We start from the raw sequence: 23666 nt of genomic DNA on the forward strand, positions 1-23666 counted from the left end.
TTTAAAGAAAAACGATTTTATAGATCCTTTAACGGTCATTTTTTTAACTCTTTTTAGCACGTCTTGCCCGGGGCCTTTATGATTTAGTGATCTATATAATGGTGTGGGCATCATTACAGTGATCAGGTCTTTGTACAGCTTTTTTCTTGATACAAGACTCAAATACTCGAGTGAAAATCGTGTTTGAAGTATCCTGAATGCCATCACCACTTCTTTGAGGTAGCCTTTTATACCGCCGTCAATTGCAGCTGCACTAGACACAACAAAATCAGGAATGGCATTTTTTAACCTCTCATGCATAACGGTTCTCAAAAACGGGTCTTTCTGGTCCCGTAAAAACACAAACCGCGACACAATTTGTCTGATGAACAGATGTGAAAGACCAAGGCCCCCGTCTTTCAGTGAACGAAAAAGATTTGTTCTGCTGACTCTTTCCCAGTTTGAGCCCCAAATGAAGACCGCAAAAATACGGTGCAATTTTTGCACATTTACGCGAGACATTGACAGAAACTGTAGCACATACCACACTTTTGCAATCAGGAAAACATTGCAAGCACTCGCACGCGCGAACATTGACAATTCACGGCCTTGCCATCCACCAACTTTTTCCTTCACCTTTGACGTCAGGTCATCCCAGTAATCTCCTGTCTGGTTGTAATGTTCCAAGGGTACACCTAAATACGCAGAGGGTGTGTTGGACCATTTGATGCTCGCGAATGATTGCGGCTTAACGTCCCACGTGCCGTGCCAGAAACCGACGCTCTTCTCCCAGTTTATCGCACATCCTGTCTGTTCGCAGAATGCTTTGGTGACGCTTATAGTCTCTTCTATGCTTTTGCGATCAGTGCAGAAAACGCCAACGTCATCAGCGTATGCGAGAACTTTGACGTGTTGCGTTTGAAGCACGAAGCCATTAATTTTGCTGTTAATTAAGCTGAGGCAGAAAGGTTCAAGGTATAGCGCAAAAAGCAGAGAAGACAGCGCACAGCCTTGTTTTATGGATGACCTGACGTCAATGCTTCTTGTAAGGTTCTTATTTACAATTATTCGCACTGTACAATTACTGTAAGCCATTTTTAAACCTTCCAGCATTACTTTTCCGAGGTTGACGTGTTCAAGCAAAGAAAAAAGAAATTCGTGTGCGACACGGTCAAACGCCTTAGCAAGATCAAGTTGGAGCATAGCAACCCGCCCCGCCACGGCGTCACAACACTCTAAAACGCTGCGGGCTACATGCACATTGGTACAAATCGAACGACCCTTTATGCCGCACGTCTGATGCGGTCCTACGAGCAGCGTGACAACGCTTTGTAATAGTTTGGCTAGAACTTTTGTATATATTTTATAGTCTACGTTTGTAAGAGTTATTGGGCGGTAAGCTCCTACTGACATTAGTTTGTCTGGATAATCTGTCTTTGGTATTAGGACCATATGAGCAGATAGAAAGGAGGGAGGCAACGCTTTGTTTTCGTACGCCTCACTGATCACCTCGTGCAAAATTGGACTAATCTCTTCAATAAACGTTTTGTAAAAGGCGGCCCCTAATCCATCGGGTCCAGGAGTTTTCCCTACGGCCAGTTCCTTAATAGCGTTTCTCACTTCGTTCACACTTATTGGCAGCTCCATTCGCGTTTTGATGTCATTTTCAAGCTTTGGCATTAAATTAATGATCGCAGCTTTAGAACCAGCTGCATGGTTCGTTTTATTCATGAATAACTCACTGTAGTATTCTACAAATGCATCTTCGATTTTACTCTTTTCACACGTCACTTCATTGTGATAATGAATCTGGCGTATTTCATTTTTGACTGAATATCTTATTTCGTCGCACAGCGCACGCTTGTTGGGCGTTTCACCCATCCATATCTTTTCAGCTCGTGCTCTTATCACTGCTGCTTTGTACTTCTCTGTTGCGATAAGTTCAAGCTTGTTTTTTACCTCGCGTATTTCTTTTGTATATAAGCCGGGATTTGCACTTTCCATGCACATAAGATAATTGAGCTGACATTGAAGTTCTTTCTCTTTAGTCTTTTCTTTCTGATAAAGTATGCTTCCCCTTTCAATCGCAGTCATTTTGACCGCGTTTTTAAAGTTTTCCCACTCCGCTATCCATCCGTGTGTTTTTGTCGATACCATGTCTTCGATTCTTTGTTTTACACTTTGTGTAAATGTTTCGTCTTCTAAGAGTTTCACGTTGAACTTCCATAGTTCCCAGTTGAACCGGCTCTTTTTTAAATTGGTTCCAAGTGTGGCTGTTACAAGGCTATGGTCGCTAAAAGATACGTGTTTAACTTCGAGGTTAACACACTCTTTGGCAAGAGAGACCGTAGCGTATATCCTATCCAGCCTAGCACAGCTTCCGGGTTGGTAATGCGTGAAAGTAGGACGGCCTACTTTTGAAAGTAGGTATCCTAAATCTTCCATGTAATATTCTTCCAGCAGCGAAATGAGTAGTCGCTCACTTTTATCTCGTGCAGGCACACTTCTAGTTCTATCTTCAGCCATGCAAACACAGTTAAAATCACCTAGCATGATAAGGCATTTTTCACATTTCAGAAACTGTTCTACTCTTTCAAACAATACAACACGTTCATTATCAGTGTTTGGTGCATAAATACAAATAACACGCCATTCCTTTCCAGAATACAAAAAGTCAAGCACAATCAAGCGCCCCTCCTCTGACGCTACAACTTTTTCACTTTCAATGCCTACGTTGTTTCTTATATAAATTGCGCAGCCCCCGGATGTACCTTTTGAGTGGCTCACACAAACATTATAGTGTCTTCGAAAAGTTTCCACCATACGATCCGTGTGCTCCTCACTTTCAATCTTGGTTTCTTGCACAGCTGCCAGATCTAAGTTATTTTCGAGAAAGAGACGATTAATTTGACTTTGACGCTTCTTGGCTGCTAGTCCGCGTACATTCAAAGTGGCGATTCGTAAGGACACGGCAAGCTTTCCGTTCTTAATTTGTGAGGAGCACTTAGATCGCACAGCGTTTACCTCGGAGCGCAGAGATGTATAAGAGGGTTCACCGTGCTGAGGCAATTCACAGTCGGCATCATCCAGCTGCCCCGTGTCTTCCCTCTCAACAGATGTCCGGTGGCTGGACTCCGCAGCAGGGTCTAAACGTCTTTGTTTTAGAGGAGGCATGTCGCTGGCTTGCACAAGGGAAGCGAGGCCCCGCCTTTAGCTCGGCGGTTTCGCCTCTGGTCGTCCGTCAGGAGGAATGTTCGGTTTCGGCTTGAACGACATTCGTCGCATCAGAGCCGATTTAGGTGGCGGAGGGCCGCCGCTTGCATCCTTAGGAAGGTCCGAGTCTTCGAAGGTTTCGTTATGCCCTCGTTTGGCGGACATCGATGCGATGCCTTCCATGGCTACACTCTCATCTTTCGAAGGGTCGCACGGCGCAGCCGCTTCTACCACACGATTTTCGGTCGTGTTATATTGGGGTGCCTCACTTTTTGGTTCTGCTGACGTTTCTTTCGACTTCCTTTGGTCGCTCGCTATCAACACCTGTTTCACCGTCGTACTGGGGGGCGTTTCCGGCTTTTTGGGTTTCTCCGGCGCCATCGCTGCTGCTTCTTCGGCTTCAGCTTCGTCCATGAAATTTTCAGAAGCATCTTTGCTTTTCGCGGGTCCCGTTATGTTCGCATACGTAGGCACACACTGGGCTTCGTCGTGGCCAAACCGTCGGCACCGCTGGCATCGAGGGATTCGGCAGTCACGGCGGATGTGACCTTTTCCTTGGCAGCGCAAACAAAGGGGGGCCTTTCCAGGAATTACGACGAGAGCAAGTTCTCCGGCGACACGTACTTGGTGGGGAACGTCTTCAATTGTGACCCCTGTCTTTAGCTTCAGGCTTAGCACACGCGTTGTCGAACCTTTCTCTGACACACCCGACACGCGCCAGCGTTCCCTATTCACTTCTGTGACTTCGCCATACGGCTCGAAGGCCACACGAATGTCCTCATTTGTTACATTGTGGAGTACCCAGTGTATCTTCACTCGAACCTCCTGGTTGTTTGGGTCTACCACCAGGCACTTTCTGTTTTTCACATTAATATGTCCGGCAGCTAACAACTTTTGCATACCTTCACGACTTTTGAACGTCACGGCCCACACATGATTCATTTGAAATGCACCTAAGGCTTCCACCTCAGGTAGCAATTCCAATTGAGCAAGGGCATCCCTGTAGTCCTCGACTCGGTACGGTCTCGCTTGTAGGTCACCGTGCAAAAATACTGTGTTCAAAACAATACGACCTTTCGGCAGATGTGGCAGCAGTACTTGATAATCCTGGTTATCTTCCATAGCGTCCCTGTTTCCGCGGCTAAACTGTGCCGCAAGCACTGGCTCGTTCGAGCCCATGAAAACACGTCCGTCACCCGTGGCGGCCGGAAGTGGAATCCACTAGACCATGCCGGAGAGCGAGGATGAGTGAAGCACGCCTCCTGCTCATTCGACCGCAAGCGCAAAAATATCGAATCGACACGCTCAAATAAAGAATAAATAAAAAGCGAATAAAAAAATATTTCCGACACCGGGAATCGAACCCGGGCCTCCTGGGTGAGAGCCAGGTATCCTAGCCACTAGACCATGCCGGAGAGCGAGCATGAGTGAAGCACGCCTCCTGCTCATTTGACCGCAAGCGCAAAAATATCGAATCGACACGCTCAAATAAAGAATAAATAAAAAGCGAATAAAAAATATTTCCGACACCGGGAATCGAACCCGGGCCTCCTGGGTGAGAGCCAGGTATCCTAGCCACTAGACCATGCCGGATTTTTTTTTCTTTTTACCGGCTTGGCAAAACTTACAAACACAAGGAATACATATTAGTAGGGCATATAAATGGCGATAAAAGTGCCTGCCTCATGCTGGCTGACACAGAGTTAAAAGCGCTTCAAGTTTACAAGTTCATTCAATACATTCATCCAGGGTGGTTCATCTTGTTGCAAGCTATACAATTCTTTCATATAACACATACTTTCAATGAAGTGCTCCCTTACTGGCCTAGGATTCAGTTCCATGTGCCTCACATCCATTCTGCTTTTCCACAAGCAGTGCAAGGAAAGCAGCATGAACATGTCATACGGCACAGTGTCCTCATTTAATGTTGCCAGAAAACGAATACCGAACGGTGTGATCGGCAGGTCCTTCTTTAGAGTCCTTTGTAAAATATCCCAATGAAAAACCGCGTCCCAGCATTCTATGAATGCATGTTCCACTGTCTCAGGCTTATTGCATAATGAACAGTTCGCAGACCATGGTATGGAAATACCTCTTTCCTCAAGCCAAGTCTTCACAGGTAATGTGTTCGTGTGCAGCTGGAAAAAGAAGGACTTAACCGATGCACGCACAGGCATTCGCTTCACTCTTTTAAGCACGTTCCTCTCTGATCCTATAGAATACATGGATCGACACAACGGCATGGGTAGCATAACGTCTCGTAAATCCTTGTACAGACGCTTCCGCGGAACATTACTGAGGTATTCCATAGAAAACCGCACCTTCAAGAATTGAAAAGCCCAGACAATTTCTTTTAGAAACCCTCGCACTCTGCCATAAACACACCGTCGCGACGACACAATGAATTCTGGTAGTTTATCGCAAAGCCTTACTTGAAGCACTGTGAACAGAAATGGGTTCTTTTGGTCCCGTAAGTAAAGAAATCTTGACACAATCTGCCGTATAAACAAATGTGCTAAACCTAGCCCACCATTTTCGACAGACCGAAACAAGTTAATTAGTGCGGCTTGTTCGCTCCCAACTTGATCCCCACACAAAAACAGCGAGCACTCTGTGTAATTTCTGCATGTTAGCTCTTGACATACACAAAGCATGAAGCACGTAAAATACTTTTGCAACGACAAACAAATTGCAGACCATCGCTCGGCCAAACATGGAAAGATTACGACCTCCCCACTTCAATGTGTTCTCGTGGACCCTTTCAGTTTCTGCATTCCAGTAATCCGCGGCGTTTCGATATAGTGTTCAAGTGGAACCCCTAGGTATTTTGCTGGCGTGACGGTCCACTGTACATTTACAAACCTACTGGGGGGGGGGGGTCCTTCCATCTTCCGATCCAGAAACCCGAAGATTTATCAAAGTTGATAGCTCTTCCTGTCATCTTACAATATAAAAGCGCCTCGTCGACCGCGGTTTTCACACTTTCTTTATCGCGACAAAACAGCGCGATGTCGTCGGCGTATGCAAGTATTTTCACTTCTGCGGACTGCAGTGTAAAACCAGTTACCTTGCTATTGCTGCTTATCTTTCTACAAAGCGGTTCCAAGTATATGGCGAATAAAAGGGGAGATAAACAACATCCCTGTCTCACAGATGACCGCACGTTAAACGCTCTCGTGACCTCTAAGCTTGTTTATTATGAGGTGAGCAGTGCATTCCTCGTAACACATCTTTACAGCATCTATGATTAGGTGCCCTACATTTACGCGTTCAAGTGTGCAAAAAAGAATCTCATGAGCAACCCGGTCGAAAGCCTTTTGCAAGTCCAGCTGCAACATGGCTCCACATTCGCCCAAATCTTCACAGCATTCTAATATGCTTCTGGCGGTATGTTTGTGTATATTGACCTCCCTTTGATGCCGCATGTTTGATGCGGTCCTACAATACAATTGTTACCACCCCCTGCAGTCTCTTTCCGAGCACCCTGGTGAATATCTTGTAATCGACGTTCATCAGTGATATCGGACGGTAAGCGTCCACATTCAACAATTTGTCTGGATCCTCTGTTTTCGGTATAAGAACCACGTGGGATGTCCGAAAAGACGGAGGAACCTGCTTCTGCGTGTAGGCCTCATTAAACACTTTAAAAAGCGGCTGGCTTATGTCGCTTTTGAAGACTTTATAAAAACCTGCCCCGAGTCCGTCAGGGCCCGGCGACTTGCCTCGAGCTAATTTACTTCACCAATGGTTAAAGGCCATTCCAAGCGCTCTCGCACACTATCTTCTAATCGGGGCATGTTTAGTCGAAATTCTGTTTTAAACTCTTCCGTAACGTTCTCTACCGTACCGAATATTTCTCCATAATGCTCAAGGAATGCCCGCTCTATTAGTTGAGGTTCTTTCGTAATTTCGTTCGCGTACCTAATCATCCTGATCTCATTCCGCCTCGCATACGCCTTTTCGTCTTATAGAGCACGTTTAGTCGGCGTTTCGTCCAGCCACACCCTGCGCCTTTGAACTTCATCGATAAGCTCCAGCTGACTCTTCAGTTCTTTTATTTCTTTGGTTTTACTTCCTGGGCTTTCCATTTCGACTGAGTACAAAAAATTCAGCTCGCGTTGTATTTCTTTTTCTTTTTTCCTTTTGTTATACGTAGCTAAAGTGGCTTCCTCTATTGCTCTTATCTTAACTTCCTGTTTGAAAATTTCCCACATTTTCAGCACGTTGCCTTCCTTAGTGCCGGCCAATTTATCCAGCTTTTCTTTCACATATTCACAGAATGATTCATTCTGCAGTATCTCATTGTTAAATTTCCACGTCTTCCAGTTGAATTTCGACTTGGGTTGCCTTTTACCTACACTGAACATTACGAGACTATGATCGCTGAACGACACATGTTTCACACCATAATCGCCACACTTTTGTACAAGGTCTAATGATACATATGCTCTGTCAAGCCTAGCATGGCTCTGCCCCTGAAAGTGCGTGAAGGCAGCCACGTCATCGCTCGATAGAACGTGACCAACGTCTTCGAGATTAGCTTCTTGCACAAGGGTACTTAAAAGAAGGGCGCTTTTATCTCGTACCGGGCGGTTTTTCACTCGGTCTGCTGCAAAACACACACAATTGAAATCTCCAAGCATTACTATTTTCCTTGAACATTAAAAATACTGGCGTACACTTTCAAAGAAGGCTGAGCGTTCATTCTCGGTATTCGGCGCGTAAACCGATAACACACGCCACTCTAAGCCCGACAATGAAAAATCAACAAGCAGCAGCCTTCCGCTTTGGCATGAAACAACCCTCTCTTCTAAATCATTCGTAACGAAAATGGCGCAGCCAGCTGACGTTCCAACAGCATGCGCTACACAAACATTGTATCTATTGCGGAACTGTTGCACCATGCGGTCCGTTTGCTCTTCGAGTTCTATCTTTGTTTCCTGCACTGCCGCTATATCAATATTCTTTTCCAAGAAAAGCCGGCTAAGCTGATACTGCCGCTTTCTGGAACACAGCCCTCGAACATTTAACGTTGCAAAACGAAGTGCAGTGTCATTCGCCATGGTTATGTTTTTGTGAGAACGAACGGACCGCACGGCACCTACCTCGTACTACGTGCGCTGTCAACGCCACGCTGATGCCTTGCAGGAGCCTTGCGTAGACCATGCCGGAGAGCGAGGAGATGAGTGAAGCACGCCTCCTGCTCATTCGACCGCAAGCGCAAAAATATTGAATCGACACGCTCAAATAAAGAATAAATAAAAAACGAATAGAAAAAAACGTTTCCGACACCGGGAATCGAACCCGGGCCTCCTGGGTGAGAGCCAGGTATCCTAGCCACTAGACCATGCCGGAGAGCGAGCATGAGTGAAGCACGCCTCCTGCTCATTCGACCGCAAGCGCAAAAATATCGAATCGACACGCTTAAATAAAGAATAAATAAAAAGCGAAAAAATTACTTCCGACACCGGGAATCGAACCCGGGCCTCCTGGGTGAGAGCCAGGTAGCCTAGCCACTAGACCATGCCGGAGAGCGAGCATGAGTGAAGCACGCCTCCTGCTCATTCGACCGCAAGCGCAAAAATATCGAATCGACACGCTCAAATAAAGAATAAATAAAAAGCGAATAAAAAAATTACTTCCGACACCGGGAATCGAACCCGGGCCTCCTGGGTGAGAGCCAGGTATCCTAGCCACTAGACCATGCCGGAGAGCGAGGATGAGTGAAGCACGCCTCCTGCTCATTCGACCGCTAGCGCAAAAATATCGAATCGACACGCTTAAATAAAGAATAAATAAAAAGCGAATAAAAAAATATTTCCGACACCGGGAATCGAACCCGGGCCTCCTGGGTGAGAGCCAGGTATCCTAGCCACTAGACCATGCCGGAGAGCGAGCATGAGTGAAGCACGCCTCCTGCTCATTCGACCGCAAGCGCAAAAATATCGAATCGACACGCTCAAATAAAGAATAAATAAAAAGCGAATAAAAAAATTACTTCCGACACCGGGAATCGAACCCGGGCCTCCTGGGTGAGAGCCAGGTATCCTAGCCACTAGACCATGCCGGAGAGCGAGGATGAGTGAAGCACGCCTCCTGCTCATTCGACCGCAAGCGCAAAAATATCGAATCGACGCGCTCAAATAAAGAATAAATAAAAAGCGAATAAAAAATTACTTCCGACACCGGGAATCGAACCCGGGCCTCCTGGGTGAGAGCCAGGTATCCTAGCCACTACACCATGCCGGAGAGCGAGGATGAGTGAAGCACGCCTCCTGCTCATTCGACCGCAAGCGCAAAAATATCGAATCGACACGCTCAAATAAAGAATAAATAAAAAGCGAATAAAAAAATATTTCCGACACCGGGAATCGAACCCGGGCCTCCTGGGTGAGAGCCAGGTATCCTAGCCACTAGACCATGCCGGAGAGCGAGCATGAGTGAAGCACGCCTCCTGCTCATTCGACCGCAAGCGCAAAAATATCGAATCGACACGCTCAAATAAAGAATAAATAAAAAGCGAATAAAAAAATTACTTCCGACACCGGGAATCGAACCCGGGCCTCCTGGGTGAGAGCCAGGTATCCTAGCCACTAGACCATGCCGGATTTTTTTTTCTCTTTATTGCCTACTTCGACAACACGCCAATAAAACACATGCATATATCACACATTGTAGTCACACTAAAATGACATGGTCACCTTAAAATTGTTTGAAGTTTACAAGGTCATCTAGGATAGCCACCCACTCGGGGGGCTCGTCTTGTGCTCGATATACTTCTCGAACATGTGCAATACTTGCAATGAAATTTTCCCGTACCGTGGAAACCTTGACATCCACTAGACCATGCCGGAGAGCGAGGATGAGTGAAGCACGCCTCCTGCTCATTTTTTTTTATTTATTTATTGCCTGGCTTGGACATTGCACAGGGCAGTCATATCACACTCACATAATACAATACAAAGGAAAAGGAACAAGCATTGCCATCAGTCCCATTTGGACTGATGTTGTCCTCTTAAAAATACTTAAGGGTTGCCAGAGGTTCAAATCTTGACAACCATTCTGGCTCGATATCCTGTATTTTACTACACTCAATGAATGCAGACATGCTTTGCCTGAAATAAATTGCTGCTGGTTTTGCATCCGGGTCGAAGTGGTATCCGGCCATTCGCGCACGCCATATGCAGTGGAGACCGGTCACTACATCAAATGGGACCCCCTCATCATTCTTTACTGCGAGATACCTTATCCCGTGGGGATCCAGTGGAAAATCCTTCTTTATTGTCCTCTGCAAAATGTCCCAAAAGTGTACCCCTTCCCAACAATGCAAGAAAACATGGTCTATTGTTTCTGGTTTCTTACATATCAAGCAGTGTGACCACCATGGTGTAAAAAAGCCCCGTTCCTCTGTGAAAGTCTTTACTGATAGTGTTCCTGTGTGTAACTTAAAGAAAAATGTTTTCACCCCTGTAGGTACCTGCATGTTTCTCACCCGCTTCAGTACATTTTGTCCCGGTCTTCCACTGTATATGGCCCTGTACAATGGTACTGGCAAAACCATATCACATACATCTTTGTACAATTCTTTTCTTCTAACACTTGCTAGATAATCCAAAGAAAAACGAACAGATAAAAAACGTACACTGTCTACCACTTCCTTGAGATAGCCACGCAACGTCACGGGCCGGCTATCCGTAGTGACAACAAGATCTGGTAAGGCACTGCCTAACCTGAGCTGGCATACCGTACGCAAAAACGGATCCCTGACGTCACGGAAAAACAAAAATCTATTTACTAATTGTCTCACAAATAGGTGCGCCAAACCGAGACCCCCGTCCTTCACGCGCCTGAACAAATTGGTCCGTCTGCACCTTTCCCATTCCGAGCCCCATATAAACACTGCGAACACTCTGTGCAGCCTTTGCACGTTGATCCTTGAACAATGTAGCACCTGCATTACATACCACAGTTTAGTGATAAAAAACATGTTGCACACAGTAGCCCTAGCAAAAACAGACAGGTTCATGCCTTTCCACCTGTCTGCTTTTTCCTTCGTCTCTTTTGTTTGACGCGACCAATACTCCTCGCTGCCGTTATAACATTCCAGGGGAACACCGAGGTACTTTGTCGGTGTTTCCGTCCAGTGCACATTCGCAAAATGGTCCGGCTTTGAAGGCCACCTTCCGTGCCAAAGCCCAAGGGATTTTCCCCAGTTTACGCGACTCCCTGTGACGCTACAAAAATGTTTCACAACACTTATCGTTTCCTCTACACTTTCTTTGTTCGTACAACACACCGCAATGTCATCTGCATATGCCAGCAGCTTAACTTCCACTGCCGCCAAGCTGAAGCCACGTATTTTTTCGTTTTCCGTTATCGCTAAGCACATCGCTTCGATGTAAATACAAAACAAAAGTGGAATGAGGGGGCAGCCTTGACGCACAGAACGCATTACGTGAATGGGGGCCCCCAAAGACTTATTAACAATTAAACGTGTTGTGCAGTTCTGGTACGCCAAGGCCACTCCCTCCTTGATGATGGAACCAACATTAATATGATCTAAGATGACAAACAAAATATCATGCGCAACACAATCAAAAGCTTTCTCCAGGTCTATCTGGAGCACAGCAACGCCAAGTAACTCCTCGTCACAACACTCTAGCACACACCGCATCTTGTGAATGTTTGAGCTAATAGTTCTGCCTTTGATTCCACAAGTTTGGTGCTCTCCAACAATTTCTTTAATGACACCTTGAAGTCGCGCTGCCAGAACCTTCATAAAAATCTTGTAGTCGACATTGGTCAGCGATATGGGCCTATACGATGTCACCAGTTTAAGTTTTTCCCCTTCGTCCGTTTTAGGAATTAATATCGTATGTGCTTTGCTAAAGGAGGGCGGCAGAGTTTTCCGTTCGTACGCCTCATTGAACAGCTCAGCTAACCCCGGGGACAGTTCTGTTCTAAACGTCTTATACCACGCAGCGGTTAGGCCATCGGGTCCCGGTGACTTTCCAGGGTTCAGATGACCAATCGCGCGTTCCACTTCGCCTTCCGTTATTTTGCCTTCTAAAAGCTTTTTTGTGTCGTCACGCCTCCTGCTCATTCGACCGCAAGCGCAAAAATATCGAATCGACACGCTCAAATAAAGAATAAATAAAAAGCGAATAAAAAAAAGTCACAGTTTCGCCGCAAGGGCGAAGCAATGAATGCGATAGCAAGGAACTAATGCTATACGAAGTGAGGCTCGCCAATGGATACTCTCAGTTTGAACAGCGCTTCTGTTGCAAAGGCAGCCGAAGCAGCGAAGGAAACTATAGCGTGCTTCAAGTGTCGAGCTGTGACACTTGATAGTTCGCGCTCATCTTCTGTTTGTTCGTTTTGCGGCGTCCCTGAGCTCGAGTGACATTCGTACGCGCCGTAACATGAGCGCGGACATCACGGTGAAAGCGTGAAACATTCCTCTACCCCTCGCCACGAGAAAACCGCGCGAGCAGACAGCGGAAGCGAGCGAGCGCGCCGACGACTTTTAAATGCGCCCGTCGGGCTGCTAGCGCCACCTCGCTGGTAATGAAGAAACGCTTATTATCGCCTGCTGTCTCTGAGTCCGTCCAGCGCTAAATGGTGTGTATATAACGCTCGCCGTTAGCTACGTGGAGGATCTGCGTTTCGTGGCGTAGTGGATAGCGCCGCTCGCTGCGGAGCAAGGGGTCCCTGGTTCGATTCCGCGCTTCGGAAGCATTTTTCCGAGTTATTTTTCTTTGGGGCCTTTATATATATATACATACTTATACATATACGGTGCATGACGGCGGCGACGGCGACGGCGACGGCAAAATCCAGCCGAGACTGTCCATATAATTGCTATCGCATTAAAAATATTTCCGACACCGGGAATCGAACCCGGGCCTCCTGGGTGAGAGCCAGGTATCCTAGCCACTAGACCATGCCGGAGAGCGAGGATGAGTGAAGCACGCCTCCTGCTCATTCGACCGCAAGCGCAAAAATATCGAATCGACACGCTCAAATAAAGAATAAATAAAAAGCGAATAAAAAAATATTTCCGACACCGGGAATCGAACCCGGGCCTCCTGGGTGAGAGCCAGGTATCCTAGCCACTAGACCATGCCGGAGAGCGAGGATGAGTGAAGCACGCCTCCTGCTCATTCGACCGCAAGCGCAAAAATATCGAATCGACACGCTTAAATAAAGAATAAATAAAAAGCGAATAAAAAAAATATTTCCGACACCGGGAATCGAACCCGGGCCTCCTGGGTGAGAGCCAGGTATCCTAGCCACTAGACCATGCCGGAGAGCGAGGATGATTGAAGCACGCCTCCTGCTCATTCGACCGCAAGCGCAAACATATCGAATCGACACGCTCAAATAAAGAATAAATAAAAAGCAAATAAAAAAAATATTTCCGGCACCGGGAATCGAACCCGGGCCTCCTGGGTAAGAGCCAGGTATCCTAGCCACTAGACCATGCCGGATTTTTTTTTTCTTTATTGCCTGCTTTTGACAAGAAACAAACAAAAACAAGAAGAAACGCTATTTACAATACAAACACTGGTTGCGTAAAAAGGGAGAGGGATCGACAGGAAAAAAAGGAAAGGCCATACTGGGACTAATGAGGACGCTCTAAACCTCCTTCATTTGCAAAAGAAGCTCTACACGATCTAACCAACCAGGAACATCTTCAAGAAGTTTTTGTTGTTCAACAAAACGGGTTACGCTTTCTTTGAAGTATTGACGCGCCGGACGGGCGAGCGAGGAAAAGTGAAGCACGCCTCCTGCTCATTCGACCGCAAGCGCAAAAATCTCGAATCGACACGCTTAAATAAAGAATAAATAAAAAGCGAAAAGAAATATTTCCGACACCGGGAATCGAATCCGGGCCTCCTGGGTGAGAGCCAGGTATCCTAGCCACTAGACCATGCCGGAGAGCGAGGATGAGTGAAGCACGCCTCCAGCTCATTCGACCGCGAGCGCAAAAATATCGAATCGACACGCTCAAATAAAGAATAAATAAAAAGCGAATAAAAAAAATATTTCCGACACCGGGAATCGAACCCGGGCCTCCTGGGTGAGAGCCAGGTATCCTAGCCACTAGACCATGCCGGAGAGCGAGCATGAGTGAAGCACGCCTCCTGCTCATTCGACCGCAAGCGCAAAAATATCGAATCGACACGCTTAAATAAAGAATAAATAAAAAGCGAATAAAAAAAATATTTCCGACACCGGGAATCGAACCCGGGCCTCCTGGGTGAGAGCCAGGTATCCTAGCCACTAGACCATGCCGGATTTTTTTTTCTTTTTACCGGCTTGGCAAAACTTACAAACACAAGGAATACATATTAGTAGGGCATATAAATGGCGATAAAAGTGCCTGCGTCATGCTGGCTGACACAGAGTTAAAAGCGCTTCAAGTTTACAAGTTCATTCAATACATTCATCCAGGGTGGTTCATCTTGTTGCAAGCTATACAATTCTTTCATATAACACATACTTTCAATGAAGTGCTCCCTTACTGGCCTAGGATTCAGTTCCATGTGCCTCACATCCACTCTGCTTTTCCACAAGCAGTGCAAGGAAAGCAGCGTGAACATGTCATACGGTACAGTGTCCTCATTTAATGTTGCCAGAAAACGAATACCGAACGGTGTGATCGGCAGGTCCTTCTTTAGAGTCCTTTGTAAAATATTCCAATGAAAAACTGCGTCCCAGCATTCTATGAATGCATGTTCCACTGTCTCAGGCTTATTGCATAATGAACAGTTCGCAGACCATGGTACGGAAATACCTCTTTCCTCAAGCCAAGTCTTCACAGGTAATGTGTTCGTGTGCAGCTGGAAAAAGAAGGACTTAACCGATGCACGCACAGGCATTCGCTTCACTCTTTTAAGCACGTTCCTCTCTGATCCTATAGAATACATGGATCGATACAACGGCATGGGTAGCATAACGTCTCGTAAATCCTTGTACAGACGCTTCCGCGGAACATTACTCAGGTATTCCATAGAAAACCGCACCTTCAAGAATTGAACAGCCCAGACAATTTCTTTTAGGAACCCTCGCACTCTGCCATAAACACACCGTCGCGACGACACAATGAATTCTGGTAGTTCATCGCAAAGCCTTACTTGAAGCACTGTCAACAGAAATGGGTTCTTTTCGTCCCGTGAGTAAAGAAATCTTGACACAATCTGCCGTATAAACAAATGTGCTAAACCTAGCCCACCATTTTCGACAGACCGAAACAAGTTAGTGCGGCTTGTTCGCTCCCAACTTGATCCCCACACAAAAACAGCGAGCACTCTGTGTAATTTCTGCATGTTAGCTCTTGACATACACAAAGCATGAAGCACGTAAAATATTTTTGCAACGACAAACAAATTGCAGACCATCGCTCGGCCAAACATGGAAAGATTACGACCTCCCCACTTCAGTGTGTTCTCGCGGACCCTTTCACTTTCTGCATTCCAGTAATCCGCGGCGTTTCGATAGTGTTCAAGTGGAACCCCTAGGTATTTTGCTGGCGTGACGGTCCACTGTACATTTACAAACCTACTGGGGGGGTCCTTCCATCTTCCGATCCAGAAACCCGAAGATTTATCAAAGTTGACAGCTCTTCCTGTCATCTTACAATATAAAAGCGCCTCGTCGACCGCGGTTTTCACACTTTCTTTATCGCGACAAAACAGCGCGATGTCGTCGGCGTATGCAAGTATTTTCACTTCTGCGGACTGCAGTGTAAAACCAGTTACCTTGCTATTGCTGTTTATCTTTCTACAAAGCGGTTCCAAGTATATGGCGAATAAAAGGGGAGATAAACAACACCCCTGTCTCACAGATGACCGCACGTTAAACGCTCTCGTGACCTCTAAGCTTGTTTATTATGAGGTGAGCAGTGCATTCCTCGTAACACATCTTTACAGCATCTATGATTAGGTGCCCTACATTTACGTGTTCAAGTATGCAAAAAAGAATCTCATGAGCAACCCGGTCGAAAGCCTTTTGCAAGTCGAGCTGCAACATGGCTCCACATTCGCCCAATTCTTCACAGCATTCTAATATGCTTCTGGCAGTATGTTTGTGTATATTGACCTCCCTTTGATGCCGCATGTTTGATGCGGTCCTACAATACTTGTTACCACCCCCTGCAGTCTCTTTCCGAGCACCCTGGTGAATATCTTGTAATCGACGTTCATCAGTGATATCGGACGGTAAGCGTCCACATTCAACAATTTGTCTGGATCCTCTGTTTTCGGTATAAGAACCACGTGGGATGTCCGAAAAGACGGAGGAACCTGCTTCTGCGTGTAGGCCTCATTATAACACTTTCAAAAGCGGCTGGCTTATGTCGCTTTTGAAGACTTTATAAAAACCTGCCCCGAGTCCGTCAGGGCCCGGCGACTTGCCTCGAGCTAATTTACTTCACCAATGGTTAAAGGCCATTCCAAGCGCTCTCGCACACTATCTTCTAATCGGGGCATGTTTAGTCGAAATTCTGTTTTAAACTCTTCCGTAACGTTCTCTACCGTACCGAATATTTCTCCATAATGCTCAAGGAATGCCCGCTCTATTAGTTGAGGTTCTTTCGTAATTTCGTTCGCGTACCTAATCATCCTGATCTCATTCCGCCTCGCATACGCCTTTTCGTCTTATAGAGCACGTTTAGTCGGCGTTTCGTCCAGCCACACCCTGCGCCTTTGAACTTCATCGATAAGCTCCAGCTGACTCTTCAGTTCTTTTATTTCTTTGGTTTTACTTCCTGGGCTTTCCATTTCGACTGAGTACAAAAAATTCAGCTCGCGTTGTATTTCTTTTTCTTTTTTCCTTTTGTTATACGTAGCTAAAGTGGCTTCCTCTATTGCTCTTATCTTAACTTCCTGTTTGAAAATTTCCCACATTTTCAGCACGTTGCCTTCCTTAGTGCCGGCCAATTTATCCAGCTTTTCTTTCACATATTCACAGAATGATTCATTCTGCAGTATCTCATTGTTAAATTTCCACGTCTTCCAGTTGAATTTCGACTTGGGTTGCCTTTTACCTACACTGAACATTACGAGACTATGATCGCTGAACGACACATGTTTCACACCATAATCGCCACACTTTTGTACAAGGTCTAATGATACATATGCTCTGTCAAGCCTAGCATGGCTCTGCCCCTGAAAGTGCGTGAAGGCAGCCACGTCATCGCTCGATAGAACGTGACCAACGTCTTCGAGATTAGCTTCTTGCACAAGGGTACTTAAAAGAAGGGCGCTTTTATCTCGTACCGGGCGGTTTTTCACTCGGTCTGCTGCAAAACACACACAATTGAAATCTCCAAGCATTACTATTTTCCTTGAACATTAAAAATACTGGCGTACACTTTCAAAGAAGGCCGAGCGTTCATTCTCGGTATGCGGAGCGTAAACCGATAACACACGCCACTCTAAGCCCGACAACGAAAAATCAACAAGCAGCAGCCTTCCGCTTTGGCATGAAACAACCCTCTCTTCTATTATGCCCAAATCATTCCTAACGAAAATGGCGCAGCCAGCTGACGTTCCAACAGCATGCGCTACACAAACATTGTATCTATTGCGGAACTGTTGCACCATGCGGTCCGTTTGCTCTTCGAGTTCTATCTATGTTTCCTGCACTGCCGCTATATCAATATTCTTTTCCAAGAAAAGCCGGCTAAGCTGATACTGCCGCTTTCAGGAACACAGCCCTCGAACATTTAACGTTGCAAAACGAAGTGCAGTGTCATTCGCCATGGTTATGTTTTTGTGAGAACGAACGGACCGCACGGCACCTACCTCGTACTACGTGCGCTGTCAACGCCACGCTGATGCCTTTCAGGAGCCTTGCGTAGACCATGCCGGAGAGCGAGGATGAGTGAAGCACGCCTCCTGCTCATTCGACCGCAAGCGCAAAAATATCGAATCGACACGCTCAAATAAAGAATAAATAAAAAGCGAATAAATAAATTACTTCCGACACCGGGAATCGAACCCGGGCCTCCTGGGTGAGAGCCAGGTATCCTAGCCACTAGACCATGCCGGAGCGCGAGGATGAGTGAAGCACGCCTCCTGCTCATTCGACCGCAAGCGCAAAAATATCGAATCGACACGCTCAAATAAAGAATAAAAAGCGAATAAAAAATTACTTCCGACACCGGGAATTGAACCCGGGCCTCCTGGGTGAGAGCCAAGTATCCTAGCCACTAGACCATGCCGGAGAGCGAGGATGGGTGAAGCACGCCTCCTGCTCATTCGACCGCAAGCGCAAAAATATCGAATCGACACGCTCAAATAAAGAATAAATAAAAAGCGAATAAAAATATTTCCGACACCGGGAATCGAACCCGGGCCTCCTGGGTGAGAGCCAGGTATCCTAGCCACTAGACCATGCCGGAGAGCGAGCATGAGTGAAGCACGCCTCCTGCTCATTTGACCGCAAGCGCAAAAATATCGAATCGACACGCTCAAATAAAGAATAAATAAAAAGCGAATAAAAAATATTTCCGACACCGGGAATCGAACCCGGGCCTCCTGGGTGAGAGCCAGGTAGCCTAGCCACTAGACCATGCCGGAGAGCGAGCATGAGTGAAGCACGCCTCCTGCTCATTCGACCGCAAGCGCAAAAATATCGAATCGACACGCTCAAATAAAGAATAAATAAAAAGCGAATAAAAAATATTTCCGACACCGGGAATCGAACCCGGGCCTCCTGGGTGAGAGCCAGGTATCCTAGCCACTAGACCATGCCGGAGAGCGAGCATGAGTGAAGCACGCCTCCTGCTCATTTGACCGCAAGCGCAAAAATATCGAATCGACACGCTCAAATAAAGAATAAATAAAAAGCGAATAAAAAATATTTCCGACACCGGGAATCGAACCCGGGCCTCCTGGGTGAGAGCCAGGTATCCTAGCCACTAGACCATGCCGGATTTTTTTTTCTTTATTGCCTGCATGCATAACAAAGGAATACATATGTACATGCTAAAACATGTCAACCACACTTTGGCTAACATTACATTATTAAAATCTCTTAAGTTTCACTAACTCATCAAGAATCTCCACCCACACGGGTGGTTCACTCTGCGCACGATATATTTCCCGAATATACGCAATACTTTCGATGAAGTTGACTCTCGTCGAACGGGCATCCACATCAACATGTCTAACTGCCATTCTCGTTTTCCACAGACTGTGGAGGCCAAGGAGCATAAACATATCGTACGGAACTCCCCCCGCATTATCTGTTGGTAAAAAACGAATTCCCAAAGGCGTAATCGGTAGTTCTTTTTTAAGGGTCCGCTGTAAGACGTCCCAGTGGAAGATTGCATCCCAGCAGTCGACGAAAGCATGTTCGATGGTTTCTGGTTTGTTGCAAAGCAAGCAGTTTACAGTCCATGGAACATCTATGCCTTTTTCATCCAGCCATGTTTTTACGGGTAGCGCGTTTGTATGTAGCTTGAAGAAAAACGTTTTTTGAGAAGGTCTAATTGGCATCTTTTTAACCCGTTTCAATACATCGTCTCCGTGGCCTCCCCAGTTTACAGATCTGTACAAAGGTATCGGCAACATTGAATCAACTAAATCTCTGTACAGTGTTTTTCTTGTCACAGAACACAAATACTCCATTGAAAAGCGAGTGTACAAAAAACGGAAAGAATCAACCACTTCACGCAAATAGCCAGTGACGCTTCCTCCCGTCATATCTGCGGAAGTTACAAGGAATTGCGGCAGTGCTTTCCCCAATCTAACTTGAATCACTGTGCGCAGAAAATCGTTTGTCTGCTCACGCAAAAAAAGAAAACGAGACACAATTTGTCTGATAAAGAAATGTGACAGACCTAGCCCACCACTGCGGACGGAACGAAACAAATTGGCTCTGCTTGCCCTCTCCCAACTTGAAGCCCATATGAATACGGCAAAAACACGGTGCATTTTTTGCACATTTGAACGACACATAGATAGGATTTGCAAGACGTACCACACTTTCGCCATTAAGAAAATATTACACACGGTGGCGCGTCCAAACATTGATAAATGGCGCCCCTGCCAAGCCTTTGTTTTTTCCCTCATTCTCTCTGCCTCGTCACACCAATACTGCTTACTGTCCTTATAGTGCTCGAGGGGCACACCCAAGTACTTAGCCGGCGTTGTTGACCACCGGACGTTTGCAAAATGAGCCGGTGTATTGTCCCAGTGACCGTGCCAAATCCCGAGGCTCTTCTCCCAATTTATCTGAGCTCCAGATTGCTCACAGTATGTCTTTACGAGGCTTACAGCTTCAAGAACGCTGTCGCGATCCTCGCAGAAAACCGCGATGTCGTCAGCGTATGCCAGTATTTTAACTTCAGCACGTTGTAATTTGAAACCTCGGATGTTTTCATTGCGCATCACTGCTAAACAAAAGGGCTCGAGATATAGCGCGAAAAGCAAAGGGCTTAGAGGACACCCTTGTCTGAGGGAAGACATCACTGAAAGCTTTGCGCTGAGAGACTTGTTAATTATAATCTGTGTAGTACATTGGTCATAGGCCATTCTCACGCCATCTAAAATTATTTTTCCAACATTCACGTACTCTAAAGTAAGAAAAAGAACATCGTGGGATACGCGGTCGAAGGCTTTCGCCAGGTCAAGCTGCAACAAAGCAACGCGTCCAGCGAAAGCATCGCAACACTCCAGAACACTTCGTGCTACGTGTGTGTTTGTAGCAATCGTGCGACCTTTAATGCCGCAAGTTTGGTGCGGGCCGACTAGTTCAGTTACGACTGCTTGAAGTCTCTTTGCCAACACCTTCATGAATGTCTTGTAATCGGTATTTGTAAGGCTGATTGGCCTGTAACCACCCACCGATAAGAGCGTCTTGTGGTCATCTGTTTTAGGTATTAAAACCATGTGCGCACTCCTGAAAGACGGTGGCACCCGTTGCTTTTCGTATGCCTCCGCGTATACATGCTGCAATACTTTAGCAAGCCAAGGTGCAAATGCCTTGTAGAAAGCAGCTCCTAATCCATCGGGACCTGGCGACTTGCCTGCAGGAAGTTCTTCGATTGCGCGTTCTATTTCCCGCACGCTTATCGGTTCCTCCAGACTAGCTTTGACCTCGTCATCGACACGTGGCATGAAATTTAAAAACCGTGCTTCATATTCATCTCCCGCATGGATTGGGACCCCGAACAATTGGCGGTAATGTTCTATGAAGGCCTGTTCTATCATATTCTTGTCAGAAGTAACACCATCACGATAAGTAATCTGTCCTATCTCATTTTTTCTCGCATACCGCTTTTCATCAGCAAGAGCGCGTTTGTTCGGCGTTCCATCAGCCCATAGTCTTTCCGCACGTGCCCTAATAACTGCTGCTCTATATTTTTCTCTGTCAATGGCTTCCATCTCGCTTTTTATTTTTCTAATTTCTTCGCGATACTTTCCCGGCTGCGCACTATCCATTGAAATAAGGAAATCGAGTTCCTTCTGGAGCTCGTTTTCTCTCATTTTTTCATTATAGCGTCTAGTGGTGCCTATCTCAATCGCAGCCATCTTCACGTGGACCTTAAAGTCTTCCGATGCTTCCGCGTAATGTAAAAACTTATTTCTTAACAAGTTTCTAATCTGGCTGGTAACATCATTCACAAACTTCTCATCATCCAAGTGTTTTTCGTTAAACTTCCACATCGCCCAATCAAACCGCAGTTTTTTTGGGCTTGGTACCCAGTGTAAACCATACTATGCTATGGTCGCTAAAAGACACCGGCTGTACAACATAGCTATCGCAAAAAGGCACTAGATCTAACGAGATATAGGCTCTGTCAAGTCTTGCCTGGCTATCTCGCTGATAGTGCGTAAATGGCGGCTGCAATGTACTGGCCATAAGGCGACCTACATTTTCTAGGTTGTAATCGCTTATTAAAGTGTTTAAGAACACTGCACTCCTGTCACGAGCGGTAGTACGTTTAGCGCGATCTTCTGCATAACACACACAGTTAAAATCACCCAGAAAAATGATCTGTCTGTCGCATTGAAGGTACCGTTCGACCTCCGTGAAGAAAACTTCCCTTTCGTTTATGTCATTTGGCGCATACAAACAGATAAGCCTCCATTGTGATCCGCTAAAATGAAAGTCGAGGACTATCAGTCTTCCGTTTTCGTTCACAGTGACGGCCTCTTCACTTATACCAATGCCTCTTCGAACCAAGACAGCGCAGCCACCAGACGTGCCGACAGCGTGACAGATGCATACGTTGTAATATGTTTTAAAGGGCATTACCATTTTGTTTGTTTGCTCCTTACTTTCAACTTTCGTCTCTTGTATGGCGATAATATTGCTACGTACCAGTGGCATCGTGGTCCACAAGACGAAGAAAAGGACGACAATAGGATAGACTGGCGCGAGCTGTTCCTATCGGCAGCGCTGCTCGGTGAACTACTTGTAAATACATCTGTTGCTAGTCCTTCGAGTCTCTGTTTATATTCCCCGTAACATATTTGGTGGAGCGGTGCGATCCCCGTCCTCGCCACGGAACTCCGCAGCGGGCGTTCGCTCGCGGCTTTCAACATGGCCTCTCAAGACTCGAATGCACCCACTCCGGTCGTCACGCCTCCTGTCCTGCCTTCCAACCCAGCGGCCGCAACAACTTTCGTGACGCTTCCCGTCTTGAAAGACCCTGGCGTGTTCTCGGGCGTCGAGGGTTCCGATGTCGACCAATGGCTGCGCCTTTACGAACGTGTCAGCGCCAGTTACAGGTGGGACCCCACACTCATGCTCGCGAATGTCATCTTTTACTTGGACGGAACCCCTCGTGTCTGGTTTGACACACACGAGCATGACATTACAAGCTGGGACAGCTTCAAGGAAAAGATCCGTGAGCTTTTTGGAAACCCTTTGGTCGTCGACAAGCCGCAAAGCATGAATTATCTACTCGCGCGCAAACTTCCACTGAGTCCTACATCAGTTATATTCAAAGTGTCCTAGCACTCTGCCGCAGAGCCGACGAAAACATGTCCGAGCCAGAAAAAGTTGCGCACATCCTGAAGGGTATCGCCGACGATGCGTTTAACTTGCTGGTATTTAGTAACGTTACGTCTGTTGATGCGATCATTCAAGAATGTCGCCGCCTGGAACAGGCTAAAAGCAGACGCATCTCACATCAGTTCCAACGCCTTCCGAATACCGCAGCGACGTCATCTTGCCTGGACACATATCGTCCTCCAGACACTTGCGATAACTTAACACGACTCGTCCGGCGCGAACTTGAAGCAGCCGCTCCAGCTACAGTGCCACCACCGCACCCTGACCACTCTCCTTCAATCCCCTTGCCCCTAATTCAAGCAGTCGTGCGACAGGAAATTGCCAGCATGGGTATTTGCTCCATTTCGACGCCTCCCCGTACCGACTTCCAGCAACAATTCACGACTCCACGTCCATTCCCCTCTGGCTCTCCATCAACATTCCGCAATCCGTCCGCATGG

General features: G+C 46.5%; 23 non-coding genes across 23 annotated transcripts; all 23 read right to left on the reverse strand.

Moving 5' to 3' along the window:
- Nucleotides 1-4535: 4535 nt before the first annotated feature.
- Nucleotides 4536-4607, reverse strand: Trnae-cuc (transfer RNA glutamic acid (anticodon CUC)). The gene has a single exon. It is a non-coding gene; the product is annotated as a tRNA-Glu (tRNA).
- Nucleotides 4608-4713: 106 nt separating this feature from the next.
- On the reverse strand, nucleotides 4714-4785 carry Trnae-cuc (transfer RNA glutamic acid (anticodon CUC)). Its single transcript has one exon. It is a non-coding gene; the product is annotated as a tRNA-Glu (tRNA).
- Nucleotides 4786-8475: 3690 nt separating this feature from the next.
- Nucleotides 8476-8547, reverse strand: Trnae-cuc (transfer RNA glutamic acid (anticodon CUC)). The gene has a single exon. It is a non-coding gene; the product is annotated as a tRNA-Glu (tRNA).
- A 104-nt stretch (nucleotides 8548-8651) lies between these two features.
- Trnae-cuc (transfer RNA glutamic acid (anticodon CUC)) lies at nucleotides 8652-8723 on the reverse strand. The gene has a single exon. It is a non-coding gene; the product is annotated as a tRNA-Glu (tRNA).
- Nucleotides 8724-8831: 108 nt separating this feature from the next.
- Nucleotides 8832-8903, reverse strand: Trnae-cuc (transfer RNA glutamic acid (anticodon CUC)). Its single transcript has one exon. It is a non-coding gene; the product is annotated as a tRNA-Glu (tRNA).
- A 107-nt stretch (nucleotides 8904-9010) lies between these two features.
- Nucleotides 9011-9082, reverse strand: Trnae-cuc (transfer RNA glutamic acid (anticodon CUC)). Its single transcript has one exon. It is a non-coding gene; the product is annotated as a tRNA-Glu (tRNA).
- Nucleotides 9083-9190: 108 nt separating this feature from the next.
- Trnae-cuc (transfer RNA glutamic acid (anticodon CUC)) lies at nucleotides 9191-9262 on the reverse strand. Its single transcript has one exon. It is a non-coding gene; the product is annotated as a tRNA-Glu (tRNA).
- A 107-nt stretch (nucleotides 9263-9369) lies between these two features.
- Trnae-cuc (transfer RNA glutamic acid (anticodon CUC)) lies at nucleotides 9370-9441 on the reverse strand. The gene has a single exon. It is a non-coding gene; the product is annotated as a tRNA-Glu (tRNA).
- Nucleotides 9442-9548: 107 nt separating this feature from the next.
- Nucleotides 9549-9620, reverse strand: Trnae-cuc (transfer RNA glutamic acid (anticodon CUC)). Its single transcript has one exon. It is a non-coding gene; the product is annotated as a tRNA-Glu (tRNA).
- Nucleotides 9621-9728: 108 nt separating this feature from the next.
- On the reverse strand, nucleotides 9729-9800 carry Trnae-cuc (transfer RNA glutamic acid (anticodon CUC)). The gene has a single exon. It is a non-coding gene; the product is annotated as a tRNA-Glu (tRNA).
- Nucleotides 9801-13071: 3271 nt separating this feature from the next.
- On the reverse strand, nucleotides 13072-13143 carry Trnae-cuc (transfer RNA glutamic acid (anticodon CUC)). The gene has a single exon. It is a non-coding gene; the product is annotated as a tRNA-Glu (tRNA).
- Nucleotides 13144-13250: 107 nt separating this feature from the next.
- On the reverse strand, nucleotides 13251-13322 carry Trnae-cuc (transfer RNA glutamic acid (anticodon CUC)). The gene has a single exon. It is a non-coding gene; the product is annotated as a tRNA-Glu (tRNA).
- A 108-nt stretch (nucleotides 13323-13430) lies between these two features.
- Trnae-cuc (transfer RNA glutamic acid (anticodon CUC)) lies at nucleotides 13431-13502 on the reverse strand. The gene has a single exon. It is a non-coding gene; the product is annotated as a tRNA-Glu (tRNA).
- Nucleotides 13503-13610: 108 nt separating this feature from the next.
- Trnak-cuu (transfer RNA lysine (anticodon CUU)) lies at nucleotides 13611-13682 on the reverse strand. The gene has a single exon. It is a non-coding gene; the product is annotated as a tRNA-Lys (tRNA).
- Nucleotides 13683-14061: 379 nt separating this feature from the next.
- On the reverse strand, nucleotides 14062-14133 carry Trnae-cuc (transfer RNA glutamic acid (anticodon CUC)). The gene has a single exon. It is a non-coding gene; the product is annotated as a tRNA-Glu (tRNA).
- A 108-nt stretch (nucleotides 14134-14241) lies between these two features.
- Nucleotides 14242-14313, reverse strand: Trnae-cuc (transfer RNA glutamic acid (anticodon CUC)). The gene has a single exon. It is a non-coding gene; the product is annotated as a tRNA-Glu (tRNA).
- Nucleotides 14314-14421: 108 nt separating this feature from the next.
- Trnae-cuc (transfer RNA glutamic acid (anticodon CUC)) lies at nucleotides 14422-14493 on the reverse strand. The gene has a single exon. It is a non-coding gene; the product is annotated as a tRNA-Glu (tRNA).
- A 3684-nt stretch (nucleotides 14494-18177) lies between these two features.
- Trnae-cuc (transfer RNA glutamic acid (anticodon CUC)) lies at nucleotides 18178-18249 on the reverse strand. Its single transcript has one exon. It is a non-coding gene; the product is annotated as a tRNA-Glu (tRNA).
- A 103-nt stretch (nucleotides 18250-18352) lies between these two features.
- Nucleotides 18353-18424, reverse strand: Trnae-cuc (transfer RNA glutamic acid (anticodon CUC)). The gene has a single exon. It is a non-coding gene; the product is annotated as a tRNA-Glu (tRNA).
- A 105-nt stretch (nucleotides 18425-18529) lies between these two features.
- Trnae-cuc (transfer RNA glutamic acid (anticodon CUC)) lies at nucleotides 18530-18601 on the reverse strand. Its single transcript has one exon. It is a non-coding gene; the product is annotated as a tRNA-Glu (tRNA).
- Nucleotides 18602-18707: 106 nt separating this feature from the next.
- On the reverse strand, nucleotides 18708-18779 carry Trnae-cuc (transfer RNA glutamic acid (anticodon CUC)). The gene has a single exon. It is a non-coding gene; the product is annotated as a tRNA-Glu (tRNA).
- Nucleotides 18780-18885: 106 nt separating this feature from the next.
- On the reverse strand, nucleotides 18886-18957 carry Trnae-cuc (transfer RNA glutamic acid (anticodon CUC)). Its single transcript has one exon. It is a non-coding gene; the product is annotated as a tRNA-Glu (tRNA).
- Nucleotides 18958-19063: 106 nt separating this feature from the next.
- Nucleotides 19064-19135, reverse strand: Trnae-cuc (transfer RNA glutamic acid (anticodon CUC)). Its single transcript has one exon. It is a non-coding gene; the product is annotated as a tRNA-Glu (tRNA).
- Nucleotides 19136-23666: the final 4531 nt, after the last annotated feature.

This window comes from Rhipicephalus sanguineus, chromosome 4 (assembly GCF_013339695.2).
Source record: "Rhipicephalus sanguineus isolate Rsan-2018 chromosome 4, BIME_Rsan_1.4, whole genome shotgun sequence".
NCBI lineage: Eukaryota > Metazoa > Arthropoda > Arachnida > Ixodida > Ixodidae > Rhipicephalus > Rhipicephalus sanguineus.